Raw genomic sequence first — 19457 nt, 5'->3', positions numbered from 1 at the left:
TTTGTATGTGATTTTTTTCTTTTCTCTGACTGCTTGGAGAACTTTGTTCTTCTGTTGTGTTTCTGGAATCTTAACAATTATATGCCTATGTGTAGAATTTTTTGATCAAGGCTATTTGGAGTCCTATATGCCTCACTTATCTGTATGTCAAGCTCTTTTGCCCTGCTTGGGAAGTTTTCTGCCATTATTTCTGTGAAGAGATTTTTGTCATCTCCACTTTCTCCTGTTTCTTCAGTGAGCCCAATCAGTCTTAGGTTATTCTTCTTTGCCTCATCTAGCAGCTGCTGGATTGATTTCTCATGTTCCCTTATAATTTTGGAGCAATTTTTCTTTTCCTGGTCACTAATTACAATCTTATCTTCTATATCTGAAATTCTGTCCTCACATTGGCTCATTCTGCTGTGTAGACTTTCAATGGAGTTTTTCATGTCCTGGAAATCTATTTGCATCTGTTTTATGGATTCCATTTGCTTCTTATGTTGAGATTCCATCATGTTCCTGAGCTCCTCTCTAGATTTATTAATCATGTCTTGCACTAGGCACACAATTTCTCTTGTTATCTGAGAAATTATTTCTGATTTCATTTTTTCCAGATCCCCTTTTGTTGCCAGTTCAGTGGGTCCAGGTGGTTGAGTATCAGAGTGTTCCATCTCATTTCCCTTTGGGGTTGCTCTAGGTGATCTGGAAGTCTGGTTTTGAGACTTATTTATGTGTTTTCTCATTTTGACTGGGGCAGGGGGCTGTTAGCACCTGCATGGATTACCTTCTCTGAGCTGGGAGAGGTGAGACAGGGGTTGGCAGCAGCAGTAGGGATGGTGGCCCAAAAGGCCTTTCCTGTGGGCTGGGAACAGTGGGAGGGATGGTGGCCGGGAAGCCCCTTCCTCTGGACCAGGAGCAGTGGAACAATGGCTCAGAAGCCCCTCCCTCTGCCCGAGGAGTGTTGGGAGAGATGGTGGCCTGGAAGCCCCTTCCTCTGGGCCAGGAGCAGTGGGAAAGAAGGTGGCCCAAAAACACTTTCCTCTGGTCTGGGAGCAGTAGGAGTGATGGTGACCAGGAAGTCCCTTCCTCTGGACCAGGAGCAGTGGAACTGCAGCTCAGAAGCCCCTACCTCTGGGCCGGGAGCAGCGGGACTCAGTACCTTGGTCTGGTGGTCTGGTGTCCTCTGTGTCTTTGTAGTGTGGAACCAGGTGGCTGCCTGTCTGCAGTGGGGTGATGCATTGTCTTCTGTGTGACTCAGGACCTTGGTAGGGCATGCACAGACCTTCCTGTGTGCAGCGGGCTGATTCAGCATATTCCATGTGACTGGGGACCTTGGTAGGGTGTGGGCAGACCTGCCTGTCTACAGCGGGGTGATTCGGTGCCTTCTGTGTTACTCAGGCCCTTGGTAGGGCATACACAGTCCTGCCTGTCTGCAGCGGGCTGATTCAGTGTGTGGAACCCTTGTTAGTGGGTGTCACAATCTAGTAACAGCCGTCTCCCAAACTCACTTGGCCAGAGATGGTCAACAGCGAGCATGCTGACCTGCTTCTCTACTTCAAGAGGCCGCAGCCTCAGGACTCCAGGTAGAGAAAGTATTGTGAAAGATTAAGAAGATGGCTGATTCCATCCAGATGCTGCAGGCCATGCTGCAGCAGCCACATGACTGTCACAGACACCCCAGGGATGATCTCCCCAGGAATGACCACCAGTGACCTACCAAAATCAAGATACCCCAGTGAAGTCTCCCTAAGCCCAAATACCAATGACACAGAAATTGGGAAGAGCATGGGGCAAGTATCACCAGGCCCAGAAACACCCAGTAGCTCTGGGAAGCCCTCCCTAGAGCCAGGCACAGAAAACCTAGAGAGTCAAAGTCCAGCGGGGAGACCGAAGTCACAGCCACCTGCCCCCAAGAAACACTGAGAAGCCTGGTGTACATCCATCCAGGCCTGGCTGCCACTATTGGAAACAACTTCACAAAGAGCCTTGCAGAATTCTGGCCAGTGTGGTCCCTCCAGGCAGTCAGGCCACTCTCGTTGTTTGAGCCCTGCCTGCCTGTTTCCCTGGGCAGCCAATACATGAATGATCCCTTCTTCCCAGGCACCTCCACCACCCACACCTCTACCTGATCAGCCCCGATTTTGGGAAGAGACATCATGACAAGATCCCTTGAGAATTCCACCTTGTTTGAGGGCCTGTGTGATAAAGATCAAGATGTGTTGTGTTTGGACAATAAGGAGCTTTTCACCACACACTGGGTAGAGGAGGAAGGAGACTCATATACTGTGTCACCTCAGTTGGAGTTAGAAGAGGCCATTAGGCTTTCTGAGCTAAAGAAAGATTCTGACCTCTTAATTCATTCATCGCCTTGTATACCAGAACATCCTAAAGTGCCTTGTCCAGGAGAAGAGAAATCCATCCACCACAGAGCTGCAGACTGCTGGAGAAAGCTGTATTATGTGAATGGCCACACTTTTCAAGCCAAACACTTCAGCAGGTGAGCTCACTATGCTGTCTGCACAGACCGTGTAGGGGGACTTGGCCGCCAGGTGTATAAGTGCACCAACTGTAAACTCTCGGTTCACAAGAAGTGCCACAAACTTATCACAATTGAAGGTGGGCAGCATTCTTTACCATCAGAGCCCATGGTGCCAGTTGATCCATCATCCATGGCTTCAGACCCTGCACACACAGTGATCTCACATAACCTTTCAACTCATGAGGCTTTAGAACAAGTTGATGAAGAGAATGAGGCAGGGAACACTGGGGAAGGTGGCAAAGCTTCATCTGGTCTAGGTCTTGAGGACTTTGATTTGCTCCAAGTGATTGGCAGAGGAAGTTTTGGGAAAGTACTGTTAGTCCAACAGAAAGAATCAAATTGTATGTATGCAATGAAAGCAGTGAAAAAAGAGCATGTCAACGTTGATTGGATACAGAAAGAGAAGCACGTTCTAGAGCAGGCATTCAATTGTCCTTTTCTAGTTGCACTGCATGCTTGCTTCCATACAGAAAGCAGACTGTTCCTTGTTCTAGACTATGTCAATGGGGGAGATCTGCTGTTTCATGTGCAGCCTCAAAGATGGCTTCCTGAAGAACAAGCCAGGTTTTACTCTGCAGAAATCAGTTTAGCAGTCAACTGCCTTCATTGGCAAGGAATACTTTACAGAATTTTAAAATTAGAAAATGTATTACTTGACTCAGAAGGGCACATTAAACTCATCAAATTTTGCTTGTATAAGGAAGGCTTACAGCCAGGAGACATGACCTGCAGTTTCTGTGGCAGTCCTAATTTCTTGAACTTATAAGAAGGGAAGATTACAGTTTCAGTGTGGACTGGTGGAATCTTGGAGTTGTGATCTATATCGTGATGATCAGAGAGTCTCCATTCGATCTTGATGAGAGTTCTGATAACCCTTATGAAAACTCAACTGAACATGTCTTGCAAGTAATTTTGGAAAGAGACATTGTCATACCTCGTTTTCTGTCTGTACAAGCTGCAAGTGTACTAGAGGGTTTTTCTGAACAAGGACCCAAAAGAACGACTGGGTGGTCACCCTCACAGGGGCTTTGCTGATATTCAGAAGCATCCATTCCTTCAAAATGTGGACTGGGACATGATGGAGCAAAAGCAAGTGGTGCCTCTGTTTAAACCAAATATCTCTGAGTGATTCAGTTTGGACATCTTTGATCCTGAATTTACTAATGAACCTGTCCGGCTCACCCCAGATGATAATGATATCGTGAGAGAGCTTGACAGATATGAATTTGCAGGTTTTGAGTATATCAATCATCTTATGATGTATGAAGAAGAAGGGGTCTGATCCCCATTTTTGAGCTATGCATTTTGCTTATGTTCCCATGTAATGCTTGGAAAAACTTGTTACCAGCCTAGACAGAATTAACCATTTCAGAGATGTCTGGAAGCTAATTTTAGTTTATTGTTTTGAAGCTATATTTAGATGTAATACTTGATTCTTATAGTCTATAGTAGAGAATATGGAATTTTTTGTTCATAGATTAGATTTTTATGAACTGATTTAAATAACAATGAGGCAATTGCTTGTTAACCACACTTGTATATACATTCCATTTGTTGAGTGGGACATATTGTCTAATATTTTTTCTTTTTACTTATGATACAAGAAAACAATTTGTCTTTTCAGTAAAATATCTTACCTATGCTAGTTTCTTTCCAACCACATGTTTGAAACTGATGATCTTTTGGGGTCCATTTATATACTCTTCAGAAAAATCCAAAAAATAACAACAATTGTGAATAAAAACACATATACTTGTATCTTTTTTATATGAAGAAAATACAATATACGACTACAGGCTTTGGAGGGGTAATGGTTCTCATGAAGTGGGGCATCTGAAAAGGATTAAAAGATAATTTATTTAATGTTTATAAATTTTGAATTGTTCTGAATTTGAAACTGGAGCATTAACTAAAATTAAATTAAACTAAGATTGTACCATTATAACCTATTTACATTTAGATGATGATGGTTACCTTTCACACCCTTGGCATAAAAATGATACTAAAACAGAAGGATGATCTCGCATCCTAATTTTAGTTAATGATCTAGTTTTGGATTTGGAATGATTTAAAATTTGTAAATGTTTGGGAAATTGTCTTTTGACCATTTTTAGATTCCCCATGTCATGAGAAATATTACTTTTCCAAAGCTTGTACTCATGTATTATCTTTTCTTCATATAATTTAGTGTGAAACTAATGAAAACATCAAATGAAAATGTTTATAGACATTCTCCTATTCATTTCTGAGGCATGTACGTTTCTCTTAATGCCTGGAATTTGTTTTAATACCAAAAGCAGTATTCACAACATAAACTTATAGAGAATTCTAACATGTCAGAAATATGTTTAGGATCTCACTTTTAAGTGTTGCTCTTTTCTGTAGGGCATTTCAGAGTGTAGAATAATCACCCAGGGTGTTTGTTTACCATGTTTATTACTGAGCCCACATTAGAACTCTGTTGGACTTTTGAACCTCATTTTGAGACACTCTTTCTTCAAGATATTCTTTTGTCCTCCAGTTAAATAGTAGAAAGTGTGTTCATGGTATAATATTTTAAGATATTACAAGCAGAAATTTACAACTTTATGAACATTTTTGAATGACTTTTATATGAATGACTTCATTAGATACCTTCCTTGTTGCCCTCAACCAAATCTTAACAGTTTTCTGCCAATGATATCCAAATGATGAGCATTTTTCTTTGTTGAGGTTTGCACCATCATTCAGGGTGGCCTTTAGCTTTTCAATTTTTAAAGTAATAAGGTTAACTGTATATTTTATAGAGAACTGCATTACAAATATGTTTTCAACTAATTTTGCAGTATTTAAGTGTTATGTCAGTTCTTTCAATGTCATACTGAAATAGTCTCAAAATACTCTTTAGGGGAATAAGTCACTTTATAGTCTGAATGGTTGACATTCTGCCATTCTAAAAAAATTTATTTTGCATAATCCTGTAGTCAGATCATTTTATGCATATGCAGCTTGGGTTAAATTTCAAGTACTGTGTTCAGCACTGGTATATTTACTGTATACATTTGTTTTGTTTTGATTTCTGTCATCTAGAACACTGCCTTGGTCATCATAATGTAATCTGTGTTGTGTTCTTCTTTTTTCATGTTACAGCCTTTAAAAAAAAAATTTAATATAAATTCAAAACAAAACAAAAAAAAGAAAAAAACCAAATCCTTAACTTATATTTTGACCTTAACATGTAGCAAGTACATACATTTGGAAACTTTTGATCATTATAAGGTCCATATTTTACCACGTAAGAAATCTTGATGCAATGCAATTACCATTATATTAAAAAACAGTAATGTGTAAAAAAAAAAATTTAGTTCTCCCAGCCAAACACAAAAAGAAGAAATTCTAAAAAACAGTTGTGACTGTATTATTAAAAATATTGAACCCAGCTGAAGTCCTCTCTTTTGCCTTTCTTTCCCAAGCACTGGGACAGGATATGGCTGTTGATTCTGTCAACTGGAAAATTCTTCCTAAAGGCCAAAATGCAACATTATGTATCACAGTCAACCAAAGGGGGAAAAATAAAGTAGAAAATTGCCCTCCAAGCTGATAAAAACCCATCTGCCTTCCATGACAAGACAGTGCCATTCTTCATAGCCTCCCATCCTGAAGACATTTAGAGGCTCATAATTTCCACTTCCTTTTTCTTTTATTTTTTGTTCCTGTTCTTGGTGAGGGGGGGCAGGTCTGAAAGGAGCTGGTTGCTGAAGACTGAGAGAAGATGGTCTGAACTAATTCATCTTGTGACCTTTCAGTGCCTTCACAGTAAGGTGATTTAATAGCACTTAATCTGTCAAAAATCTGAAGCTTTGTAATAACTGTATATTAAGCCAGTTTTTATGGAGCATTAGCTAAAGTCTTTCCAGTTTACAAAGAAAGAAGGAAAAAAGAGAGAGAAAGCTTACCATGTTTATCCTCATTAAACTCCCTGGGACTCCCTAATGTATTTGCATGCTGGAGAATGATTGGCCCACAGGGGAGATATGTCCCTTCATTGTAGGGCAATGGTGGCAAACCTATGCACATGTGCTGCAGCAAGCTGTTTGCATCACTGAAAGCTCTAAAGGGTTTGCCATCACTGTTGTAGTATATCCTGAAGAGGGTCAGACCATAACTGCCTTGAATGGAGCAGTATAGGCTGGGTCATGTGGCTGACTAGAAATACATTTATTTCTGAGATCCACTTATAGAAGTGTGGGCTAGGGCCGGGGATTTTGCTCAGTGATTCCACTGCCCACCTCGCAAGCTCAAGGATCCCAGTTCGATCCCCAGTACCAAATAAACAAAACAAAACAAGAAGTGTGGACTAACCCCACACAACTAGGTTCTGTTACTGTTTTGAATTTGGAATACTTTAGTGAAAAATGAAAGAATTAGGATTGGTTTGGCGTGTATGTGTGTGTGTGTGTGTGTGTTTACCAACAACTAATTCACTAACAACAACTAGGTACCTGGTAATTCAATTCTGACGGCATCCTCCCGAAGTTGGTGTGAAGTCCTGCAAGGTAAAGGGTTAAATTTCACAAGATTGTCCCCACTTCAGATTCTGTCCACAAGTGAGATCCTCAAGTGGTCTGCATCTGACTACAAATTAGGGTGCTTCTCATGACCTCCCTTGTAATTTCAATAGTACACTGATGACCCATAGAACTTAAAGAAGTACTTTACTTGTCCTTACTAATCTATTGTAAAAAGTACAACTCAGAAACAACCAACTGGACAAGATATACAGGGCAAAGTATGCAGGTAGAAAATATGGAGTGTCTAGGCTCTCTCCTAGCATCACCTTCACAGTACTTCAATATGTTCAGCAACCTAACAGCTCTTGAAATCCCATTGTTGAAGAGCTTTTATAACCCATTTTGCAGGTCCCTTCTCCTCCCAGGAATTCAGGGCATGAGGTTAAAATTTACACCTTTTAGCACATGTTGGTCTTTTTGGTGACCCGCATCATCCTATATCTGTCCAGAAGTCCACCCTACATAAACTGAGATGAATTGAAAAAGAGTCATTATTAATAACAAAACGGCTTTAGGAGGTCTGTGTCAGGAACCAGGAAAAAAGACAAAATGTACTTTTAATTATATCACATTTGTACAAAGTCTGTGTAGTCTGTAATAGGTTAGAAATTTTATCTTGAAAAGACCTAAAGTTTCACTGTTTAAAACAGTACATTTATATCTTCCTCATCATCTTGCTCTTTTTGATCTTCTCATATAGCTACATTCTTGCTATCCATATCTGTTTAATATCCTGTCCCCATCAACTGTGCCACAGGGTTCAGCCCCACCTTACCTCCTAACTAGACCTTCTTGCTCTGACCTCCCAATCCTTCCTTTCCTTTTCTGAATTCCTATGTCACTTGCAATCTGTAACATAAGCTTGGTTAGTATGGACTGCTCCATTCAAATCATAACTTCTATGTTGTTCAGAATCAGGTAAGCAACAGATGGCACATTTGAATCAGTGTAAACTGAGAAAGATTTAGTACAAGAGCTACCTTCAAAAGTAGTGATAGGATGTGGAGGAACCAAAAAAACAGCAAGAGGCAATGGCCCTGTTATTATTCTTAATTTTCAAGAGACTGAGGAAAGAGCAGTTAGTTGCCAAGATGAGCTGCAAAGAGTTGACTGAGCTGCTTTCCTTTAAAGGAGATATGACTGGTGATAGAGGAAAAAAATCAGCCCCAGATGATACCACCAAGGTTGCTGGGTGAATAAATATGCAAGACCCATTCACTGATCTCCTGCTGGGGTTCTTCAATGTCTGATTCAAACCAGAAGCCACAGGCAAGTGAGTCCTATGATGAAGGTCATGCAGGTCAGTCCCCGGCAGAGAAAATATGAAGAGCTGCTTTGGAAGTACAATATTACAGAGAGACACTTAATAGACAGTCACTAAGATATGGGTCCCAAGGCCTATAGATAGTCCCCAAAAGCAGAAACCCTCATCTATGGTTGCTATGCTACAGTGCCATCTTCTGTCTGCTTGGAATAATGCAAAGGAGCTTTTCAAGTGCTAGCTTTGCAGGACCATTGTGTTAGTCATTTTTCAGCTACTGAAATACACACCTGAGATAAATCAATTCAACAAGAGGAAAGGTTTATTTTAGATCACAATTTTAGAGGCTTTAGTTCCTGACCATGACTTTATTGTTTGGGACCTGTGGAGGCACAGTACTTCATGGCGGAAGCACATAGTGGTGGAGGCTATTAGCCACTTAGAAGGAAAGAGAAAAAGAGGGTGGAAGAGGAGGGATGCAGGCCCAGTATCCCTTAGGAGGCATGCCCACAGTGACAAGACCTCACACTAGACTCCACCTCTCAAAGTCTTCATCAGCCATCACTTCTCAATGGCACCAAGCTGAGGACTAGGTGTTTAGTGCACGAACCTTTAAGAAACAGATATCTTAAGATCTGAATGATAACAGGCATTATCTTGATCTCTCTGTGGACTGATGTTAACAAAAGAGTAAAGGAAGTAAGGATCTATAGATGATTCAAAGTACCAAACCCAGTGAACAGAGAAACGTATTTGTTGTGTCTTATGCCTTCTGGCTCACTTTTCTCTGTTTCTGTCTTATGCCTCCTTCCCGGTTTTTATTCCATCTCACTGTGATATCCTAGGCTCTTTTACAAACTTCTCCATGAATTCTCTTTGAGCCCTTTTTTCTTTGTCTTATTTTTTTTTAAAGTATTCAATTATGATTTTACATGCTATCCATATGTTTATCCCAGAGACCTTGGTTTGCTTTGCTATCTCAAACCAGACTTTTTTTGGTAAATTAAAGCACGTATATTAAGTTCTACATAGCAGCTCTTACTGAGTGGCTCACATATATCTAGAAGCTCATTATCTTTGTAACATAACTCCTCCATTGTTAAGTCCTTATTCATTGAACAGTATCTCCACCCACTGGCCTATTCAAACCCAAAGCAGGATCCTGTTGATTCTTGTCTCCTCATTATCCTCAACATGTAACCCTGTGACAAATATTGCAAATTCTTGTTTGCCCCAGAATATGCAGAGCCACACTGTTCAAAGAGCAAGCATGTCTTGTTCAACTCCTACCAGAAGTCCCTGTTTTCCCTTGTGCTCTAAATCACTGTCTGCTCTTTTAATCCCTGAAAAAAATGTCAATTTAACTGGATCAAAAGACTTCTAGAGAGGTGATTGGATCATGGAGCTCTTATACTCATCAGTAGACTTACTTACAGATGTTCATAGCCAAATGAGCTATTAGGAGGTGATATCAAGTGAGCGGACGTGGGTGACTGCACTATACTTTAAAAGGGTATATCTCTCTCAGGCCCTGTTCCCTGTACTCTACTTCACAGACCCCATGAACTGAGCAACTTTGCTTCAACATGCCCTGCTGCCATAATGTTCCTGCCTTGGAGCCAGCCAACAAGAGACTGAAACCATGAACAAAATAAGCCATTTTCTTTTTACATTGTGCATGGCAAATATTTTGTCTCAGCAATAGGAAATACTGGCTAATACGCCCTCCAAACTGTTAGTAGAATGAGTGTTAGAAAATGCTAAGCAATTCAACATTCTTCTTAAAGCCCTTCTTCAACTTCATCACATTTAAAGTTAAACCCAAATTCTTCCTTTGATCTACAAGACCTTACATGATCATGCCCTACCTCCCGCTCCAGAATGATCAGCCTGACCATAGTCTGGTTCTCCTCCTCACTCACTCCTTGACCTATTAGTTTTTTCCTGCCTGAGAAACTTTAGCATAGTGTCCTTCCGTCTTGCCCTTCTCAAGATGTACACAGTAGCTCTTTCACTTATCTCAGACAATGGTTCAAATGGCACCTTCTCAGAGAAGCTTTTCCTGGTTACCTCATGCAAAATAATTTCCATGCTGGTCCTTCTCAAATCACTCACAATTTTACTCTCTCAGAGCCTTCTCATTATCTAAAATTACATTGTTTATAGTCTCCACTAGAATGAAAATTCTTAAAAACCATCAGTCCTCACTGCCAAAACAAACAAACAGAAAGGCTAGTACATGTTAGTAAAAAAAGAAAAAGAATTTTTGTCCTCTTCCCAGAACTCAGGTAGGGAGGACTGGGTAGGGTAAGAGAAACCTGGAGGTTGGGGGACAAGAACTATAAATTTTTCTACCAAAATTAATAGGTGAATGAATAAATGAATTCATCAACAAGTTTCCTTCTTCATCATGTAAATGACTCTTCAGTTAACTAGGCACCCATCCCCTAATAACTTAGTATATTAGTTCTTCATATATATTTATTTTCTCAAATATAATAAAAAATTTTGAATGCTTAGGAACATGTTTTATATAATGTTCAACCTCATGGCTTCCAGCACTTTATTTGCAATTTAAAATCTACTGAGTAAATATTTGTTGAAAGAATAAATGGAAAAATTGGGTGAGAAGAAATGAAGGAACAATATGCCTTTCTTTTCAAATGATAACAAACTCAACATCAAAATAAAGACCTCCAGCCAAGAGCAGCTTTAGTACATCTCATGGCAAAGATCTTCTGTGCTATGTTTAATATTCTCCCCCTGGTGTTGCTCATTTTTTTATACTTTTAGCCTTTGCACAAAATTCAAAGAAACAAAGAGGCATAACTTAAGCCCTCAGAGAAGCTTGGTTAAAGAGTGAGAAACAGAGGTAAGCAGTGGATATGATTTAAAATGGGTACTCCAAACTTCATAAATTTCTTCAGTCAGCATTAGAGCTGCTTAATATTTTATATAGCATTGCTTGCTTAGGTGTGACATCTAGAAAACCTCATAAATGTATAAGCTCTCTTTTTTGATTTGTTTTTTCTCCTGGCATTTAGAGATGGATTTCATCCACTTTACTTGTATCCCCCTCCCTCTCTTCTTGCTTGTTCATACCAATTATAAGTATCTGCATTTTCCTTAATTACATTTAAGAAATTTATACTATATAATCTTCCTGTCTTTCTTTAAAATAGTATTTGAAGATTACATAACAGAATTTTTTATGTCTCATGAACAAAGAAAGCCTGATTAGCCCTTTCATTCATTCATTCATTCATTCCTCAACCAATATCTACTACACTAAATTTACTGGAATGGAATCAAGGATGAATAAAATAGGTCTCACTGAGCATAGGGCCTTATTTTCCCTGCTGAAGAACAGCCCAAAGAAAGGAGTATGCCAGGAGAATGATGTCTTGGGGGAGCTCCCCATGTTGAATCTGGACACTGAGGGTGTATGAGAATATTGAGACTCATGCTTTCTTTTGTTCTGGAGAAGTCTGAAGATGAGAGACATAAGTGAGGTGAAGAATGTGATTATGACTTTGATTTGCTTGTGGGGCATTCAAAAGAATACCTCAGTGGTTCCTAGGGCTCCAGGAAGATTATATTACCATATTACCTTTCATTACCATGACAAAATACCTGAGGTAATAAACTTAAAATGAATAAAGATTTATTTTGGCTCACAGTTCAAGAGATTCTAGGTCAAGGTCAGGTGGTTCCATTGCCCTGGGCCTCTGGTGAGTGGCAATGGTGAGGCATCTGCAATCTGCAGTGGGGCAAATCAATCAACTCATGAGTCAGGAAGGAAGGGAGAGACAGAGAGAGAGAGAAGAACAGAAGAGATACAGGGGTCTCACAACCCACATTGAGGCCACTGCCTAAGAACTAAGGACCTCCCACTAAGCTGCACCTCTCACACGTTCTATTCCTTCCCAATAGCACCATCCTGAGGACCAAGTCCTTAACAAATGAACCTTTAGAGGAAAGTTATCTTCCAAATTATAGCAACCATAGACTTTATATTAAATACCATAGGGGGTGGTACTTCTTAGTGAGGAATGGGTCAGTTAAAGCTAAGATCTAACCACAGTGGTTCTGGGGAAATGGACTACTACTACTAAATTTTTTAAAAGACAATATTCTGTGACAAAGGCATTCAGTGATAGAAAGTTCAAGGGTAGGATTAGACCTTGCTCCCTGGAAATCACATGTACCTTCACTAGAAGAGACCAACAACCCCTTGCAGAATCAGAATAAAATATAAGGCTACTGCTGTGGTCTCCACATCTCTGTGCATGTGATGAATTTTGCAAGATCACTGCCACTCCAATCCATTTTCCCATCTCCAAAATTAAAAGAGACAGACCAAGAATGGGCTAAGAGCTGAAACTGGAGACCATGCTCTCTGGATCATGGAAAGTCCTTCAGAGCCTCAGTTCAAGATTACACTATAGAGAGGTGAAAAGGAAAGAATAAGGTGGAGTTTTAAACTAAACCAGATTATGGGTAGTAGAATCCAAATTAAAACAACATCTTACTCCAGAAAGAAAGGCCATCATCAAGAAATCAAATAATAACAAATACTGGTGAGGCTGCCAGGAAAAGCAGAACCTTCTCCATTGATGGTGGGAATGACATTGGTACAACCACTATAGAAATCAACATGAAGATTCCTCAAAAAGATAAAACTTCACATTCAATCCAACTCAGCTATTTTCCATTTAGATATCTTCCCAAAACATTGCATTACAGTGTCACATGCATACCCATATTTACAGTACCACATTTCATAATAACTATATCTGGGATGTGGCCTATATGTCCATCACAAGATGAATGGATAAAGACAATGCATTCATTTATGCATAATGGAGTACTACACTGCAATAAAGAAGAATAAATCTGAGTAATTTGTAGGAAAATGCATGCACCTTGAAGTCATAACATTAAGTGAAACAAACCAGACACACAAGGTTAAATATCGCACGGTTTCTCTTATATGAGAAATCGAAAGTATAAATAAATTAAAGAGCAAAATAAAAGATAGATAATAGGAAATAAGGAGAGAGATCTTTTGCAAAAAGGAAGGATACCAAGATACGGAGGGAAGGGGTCAGATGGGGGAAGAAGGGGATAAAAACTAGCCAAGATGTGCCATGGACATGTATCAACACCCCACAGAAATGTAATCATTATGTACTGCAAGCACGTACTACAAAACCTTTTAAACATGAAATAAAAGCAACTAGGCCAGATTACCTTAATAATTTGAAGTGACGATGAAGTTTTGGGATCTACAACAGGAAGAGAACTGAGAAAAAGATGAGCTGAAAAAAGTATTACAAAAATAGACCGCTTTGTGTTTGAAACTCCACTGAGATAAGCTGCCCTCATGTTTTATAAATACTAAATAGCAGAAATAATAAGGGAACTCTGACATGACTCCCTCTTTCGTGGACATTTCTAGCTCTCGTCTTCCCCTTAGGCCTGAGGAATTCCTCAGGAATTCCTTCTCAAATCCTTTGTGATTTCAAGGAAGGACTACATCCTCAGTAGGTCCTAAATGGCACCTCTTGCTTTTCCTTCCTATCAATGTTTCCTGGAGAAAGATCTGGAGCCCAACTTCCTAGAATACAGCAAAGCCCATGAGTTGGAGACATCTTGCAGTAGCATTGATTGCAATGGACACCAATTTAGAACCCTGGGGTCACCAGACAGCTGACCTTGATTGAGCCTTTGCAGCATAGTCAAAGTTGGCCTGGGACAGGCTGTCCATCAGCCTGGCTTTCACTCCTCCTACATGCCTTGTGGTGCTGAGAGCTGCCTTGCAGGTGGGGAACAATTGCGTTACCATAAACCTCCAATTAAAGAGCCTCCCTGGTAGGCTGATCTGATCTCTTCATAAGAGTTGCTGATATTGGCCAACTTCTGCCCTGATCTGCATATCCACTCTCTCAGAAGATACAGGAGTTGCAGATAGGAGATTTGGAGAAGGAATTTGGCCCAGTGAGTTTGATACTTGCAGATTGCTCACAGATACAGCTTCTGGTGTGTAAGTTTTAGAAATCGTGAGTAGAATGATGAGTGAATCGGTGAGTATACTGTTTTGCTAGAAAAATATTAACTTTCCTCTTTCTCAAGTCACGGTTTGGATCTGGAATATTCTTAGTCATCTGGGACACTTTGGGCTCAGATGTCTCTAGAAAAAGGAAGGTAGCCTATCCCCAACATAACTGATCTTACCTCTCTATGAATTATTTTCATAATAAGGAAAAAGGCAATATTGTCACTAAGTCTCCACTAAAATAATGACAAGATAAACACAAACAATTAAACAAAAGTTCTCTTCCAATTTCAAGATATTTTGTTCTAAAACCTGGACTCTAGTATTTCATAAACACACGTGCCTAACACATTTTCAACAAAGGCATCAGAGCAATGTAGGAAATGAATATGAAGTGATGATGAATGAGCAATAACTTTCACATATGCTACAGAAAATAAACTGTCCAAATTTACACCAAATAGTAGAATTCTAGTGCTAAGTTAAAGGGTTAACATCAGCATTTGCTTCATTTTATTTTTTAAGTCAAAACACGCTGATGCAATAGTTAATCTAAAAGAGCCAAGAACTATCAAATTCCAGCCTTTATTAAATGTGTGCATGAATGATATAAATCTTCAGTGAGCCCAGGGTCACTTTGATCCTTTTAGTGGCTCATAAAGCAGCATGTATTCTCCTGCGAACAAAGAAGTCAGGCGCCAAGTCTGAGGGAAGAGTGGCAGAAGGGTCTTTGAAGGGAGGAAAGGGCTGTAGTTGAGTGTCAGATTGCTTCGAATACTGAGACTAGATTTCTCTACACTCAGTTTGGAAGAGAAAGACAATGAAAACTGGGAATTTTATACATTGAACTCATCTTCTGATCCTTCTCTATTGCTATCTACAGGTTGTGGGTATAAAATCTAATGTTCAGTGTGGCATCCGGAGGAAATCAAATTGAGTTGAATGAAGTTTAAGTGCCCCCTGAAAGATCCTCAACCTAAGGTCAGAAACCTAATTATTGTCACCACAAGGGACTGACTAGAGGAAGCACATGGCCCTAGGCTATTTGGAAGTCAGTTAGCAAAAAAATGTGATTTTCTCATTCATCAATAGGTAATTTGTTTGACATTCTTTTATTTCCAAAACCTGAAGTGGCTCTATTTTGCCTTTTTGAGGAGAAGGATGGATTTAACAAAACTTGCAAGCCAGAAATGGTTAAAGCTACCAGTTTTCTGAGGACAGTAGGTGACACAGGCAAGGAAATGAAGGTCAAAGCTGTAACACAGGCTGCAGGGCCACTGTCTCATTGCTTATATGTAAATAAGAAGTAAACAAGACAGTTTGTCCCCACAGGCCCGGAGGAGAAACAATGAGATAGTAAATTTAGAATTTTAGAATGTATTTTTTAAAGAAAAAATAGCCTATAAGGCCAGGGCATAAATATTATTGTTGTTATTATTCTAGTACCCACTGAATAACATTGCTGATGGCATGTTTTCTCAGTAAACTACTTCTGGGGATTCCAGCAAGGGTTCCACAGGTGAAAGGCCATACTTTTCATTAGATAACCCCCAAGCAAGGTTTGGAAGCCTGAGTTTTTAATAAGATGAGGCTTTTTCCTTCTAAATTTTCAGTATATTGACATAGTTACTCATATTGCAATTTCAGAATAAATGCTGCTGGCACTGACAACCAGTGAATTTCCCTCTACTAATCTTTAAGACAGATCATGGTAAGTAGCATATTATCACAAAGGCAGATTCCTTGGCTCAAGGTAGTGTGAAATGTTATACACTTCTGGCAAATACCCTATCATGCGAGACAGAACTTGATGTGTTAATAACTCTTTAAAAACTGAATCACAGTTATTATTTATTTGTATTTCCATCATTGATTTAAATAAAAATTTAAAACAATTCTTTTAACACACTAAATGGTCTCACATCGCCATGTCAGGACTAACACAAAAATAAGAAACAAGATAGAAAGGTTTTCTTAAAATAGTGCATATCAGATAATATGAGAGAGAAGCATTGTACTAATATATAAAATTGTCATCATAAAATTATTGGGAAGGGAGATGTCCATTAAACCCATCTATTTCTCTGTATACATTTTAATTTTTATTGTGAATAAATATTCAAAGAAGTATACAAGATTCATCAGTAATCAATAATTTATCACAAATTATATGAAACTTCTTCCTAGGTCAAGAAACCCCTCTTTAACTCCTTCATCACTACCCTGTACCTCCAGTAACCATTATCTAGATTTTGTACAAATACCCATTTTTGTATGATATTTCCTTAGAGTTTTCCCCCTAGACAACATCACTGAATACTACAATTTGTATCCTTTGTGTTTGAAATTCACAGAAGTGGAATTATATGGTATGTCTGCCCTCCTGTCTGGCTTATACTCAAAAACAACTGTTTTGTTTTGTTTTGTTTTGTTGCAGTGCTGGGTTCGAACTGAGGACCTTGCCCTTGCAAGGCAGGCACAGCACCACTGAGCTAAGTCCCTAATCCCATAACTAGAGTTTTTAATGGGAGTCAGTCACATGCTTGCTACTGCTCATGTCATTGTCATAAACTAGTCAGTCTCTAGCTTTTCAGAGGTCAAAGTTGTACAGCAAAGCCCTATTTCCCACATACCAAGACAAGTGCTCACCATAAACCACAGTATTGTGCTTAAACTACATGGTGTGGCCCAAAGCCCCATGAATACAAAACACTTATTAGACAGGAAGGAATAAATGAGGTTAAAGAGATCTATGATTTGTGCACTTTCTGGGAAAGTGGTAAATTTTAAAAGTACACAGTTTGAATAATATGATTCCATAGATCCCTTAAAACTCATTGCAATGAGCAGGCAAATACCTTGTAGCAGTGTAGGGTGGTTGTGGCCAAGAATGATTTTGATCACAGAGTAGTGTGCTAAAAATGGGAAGAAGGGAAGAGAGGCTATGGTCCTTTTCTCTGTAGTCCAGTCAAGATGATCTCTCCTGGCCATTCATATCTTGAGTTTGGAATTCTAACTTCTGAGAGAAAACACAACAGGACAAACTCAGTATGTGCTCTTGTAATGTTGATTTGAGTGGAGGCAAAGTGGCAGGGGAAAGGATGGGGATGGGGGTTAAGAGATATGCATGCCTACCTCCAAACCAAAGGGGGCACCCAGAGGTTATCCTTGGAATCTGCGAGCAACCGTGAAAAGGAGTTGACAGACGATCCAACAGAATTTTCAGCCCAATGCACCTAAATCATTGCTTCCTGCTGAAAGTTGTAGAATGTCAGGATAAACATTATGAAGTAAATATTGTGCACAATGGGGAGGGAATTAGCTGTGCTGTTCCTATTAATGCTAATGAGACTTCAGTGGTTAATTTCCCATGCCTTGTGCTGAATATTTGCCCCAATTAGTTATGTCAAGCTTGTGCCACACTCTGACCAAGTTTTCACTTTGGAGGAAGGGTGCCAAGGGGAGTGGGTAATTGTCCTCATCAGTTCTTTCAATTTCAGATGGTGATGGCAAGGCTAAAGTCACTGTATTGTTTGCTTCTTCAGATGAACAGCCTCTGAGAAACTAGCACTTTGCCAAAACTTTTGAAATGCACAACCCCTTGGAAATCATTGTTTTCATTAGTAAGCTACCTGCTGGGGCATTCTCTTAGAGGAGACGGGTTTATTTTAGTTTATTTATTTTACCCCAAAGAATAATTTCATCTCTATTCTCATTAGACCTACAGTTTGGTTTAACATCCCTATTACTTCCACGATGATGCTCCAGATAATAGGAAATTAGAGGAGATGTAGGAGTGGTTTTTAGAGGAGTACAATCAGATGGATCAGTCCATAATAAGCTTTTATTCTTGTGTATAAGATAGAGTTTTCTCTTTTGTTCCAAATAAGTGTGTATATATCTCATTTATGGAACCTCTTTCACATCTGCATTATGTATATTTCTCTTGTTTTTTCTACAAGATTGTAAATTCCCAAAGGTTGTAACAGTATCTTATGTATCTTTACCTTTCCTAATGTCTTTCCAATAGCAAAACATTAGACATTAGATTAATATTTTCTAATCAATATGAATATAATACACACAATAGATAATGATAGGAAAGTAGTTTTAAATACTCAATTGAAATTCACTCTAAGTCAAATCTTGCCATACATATTTTCAGACTCTCATAACATTTGTTTTTAGTGTATGAGATTTGTTTGGAGAATAATTTCTTTAAAGAAAACAATGGTTTGTTTGAAGTATAAATTGGTATTAGTAAGAAGGATAGCAAGACAGAAAAGCTTTTGCAGCAAGTTTTTGGAGAAGATATATGGAAATAAGGATAAATAAAATCCATGTTTAAGCTGGATTGAAGTGGTCGTTGAGAGGTAGTTGAGAAGAGCGTGGTGCATCTCTGACAGAAGCCACAAAGCCATATGCTTAAACCAAGAGAATAAGAACTGTGGAGACCTGAGTGGTGGGAGAAAGAGGTAACAAACAGGCCTTGAGGTTTCTTATATTTTGAACACCCCTGTTAATCCTCATACTTCTTCAGGAAGGAACTAGATTCTCTTAGATATGAGAACACAACCGTGGTTCATAAATGGAAAGGAACTTTTACATTTTAATTCAAAAGCATGAACAGGCAGGAAGCTACAAACAATTCCTCATTATTCATATTATTGGAAACAAAACACAGTGCAGGTAAGCATTCAATGGGAACCTGAAAAAGGTAGGAATGAGTAAAAGAAGATCAACAAAACTAATGTTATGGTTTGTGTTGAGATGTGCCCCCCCCCAAAGCCCCATGATGAGGTTGGGCTTTCTTTTTCAGAAGTGGCTGAAACTAGAGTATGTGATGCTGGAGTTAAGGGCATGTGATTACTAAACCAGTACATGTCAGTGATTGGTTTGGCACTGCCCTAATCCCAGTAGTCTGAATAAGATAAAAGGGGCAGAAAGACGCTGTTAAAATCTCTTGTTGCTTTTGCTGATATGAACTGTTGCTCCTCTGTCCCCTTGCCTTGGAGCCAGCCAATTATGGACTGAAACTTCTATGAACTGTAAGCCAAATAAACCTTTTCC

The 19457-nt window shown here is 39.3% G+C and overlaps 1 long non-coding RNA gene across 2 annotated transcripts in view; it reads left to right on the top strand.

Moving 5' to 3' along the window:
* LOC110344042 (uncharacterized) overlaps positions 1 to 19457 on the top strand; it is an 84548-nt gene that overhangs the window by 24345 nt on the left and 40746 nt on the right. The window contains exons 3-4 of one of the 2 annotated variants that reach the window (XR_015443915.1): positions 15271 to 15368; positions 16035 to 16098. The exons of the other annotated variant lie outside the window; for it this stretch is intronic. This is a non-coding gene — a long non-coding RNA (uncharacterized LOC110344042). The remainder of the gene's footprint in view (positions 1 to 15270; positions 15369 to 16034; positions 16099 to 19457) is intronic. 2 annotated transcript variants of the gene reach the window in all.

This window comes from Heterocephalus glaber, unplaced genomic scaffold (genome assembly GCF_053883595.1).
Source record: "Heterocephalus glaber isolate CG9 unplaced genomic scaffold, H.glaber_assembly_v1.0 deba00000331, whole genome shotgun sequence".
NCBI classification, from domain to species: Eukaryota; Metazoa; Chordata; class Mammalia; order Rodentia; family Bathyergidae; genus Heterocephalus; species Heterocephalus glaber.
Note: the sequence above shows the minus strand (reverse complement) of the source record. Positions and strands in the feature narration are given on the sequence as shown.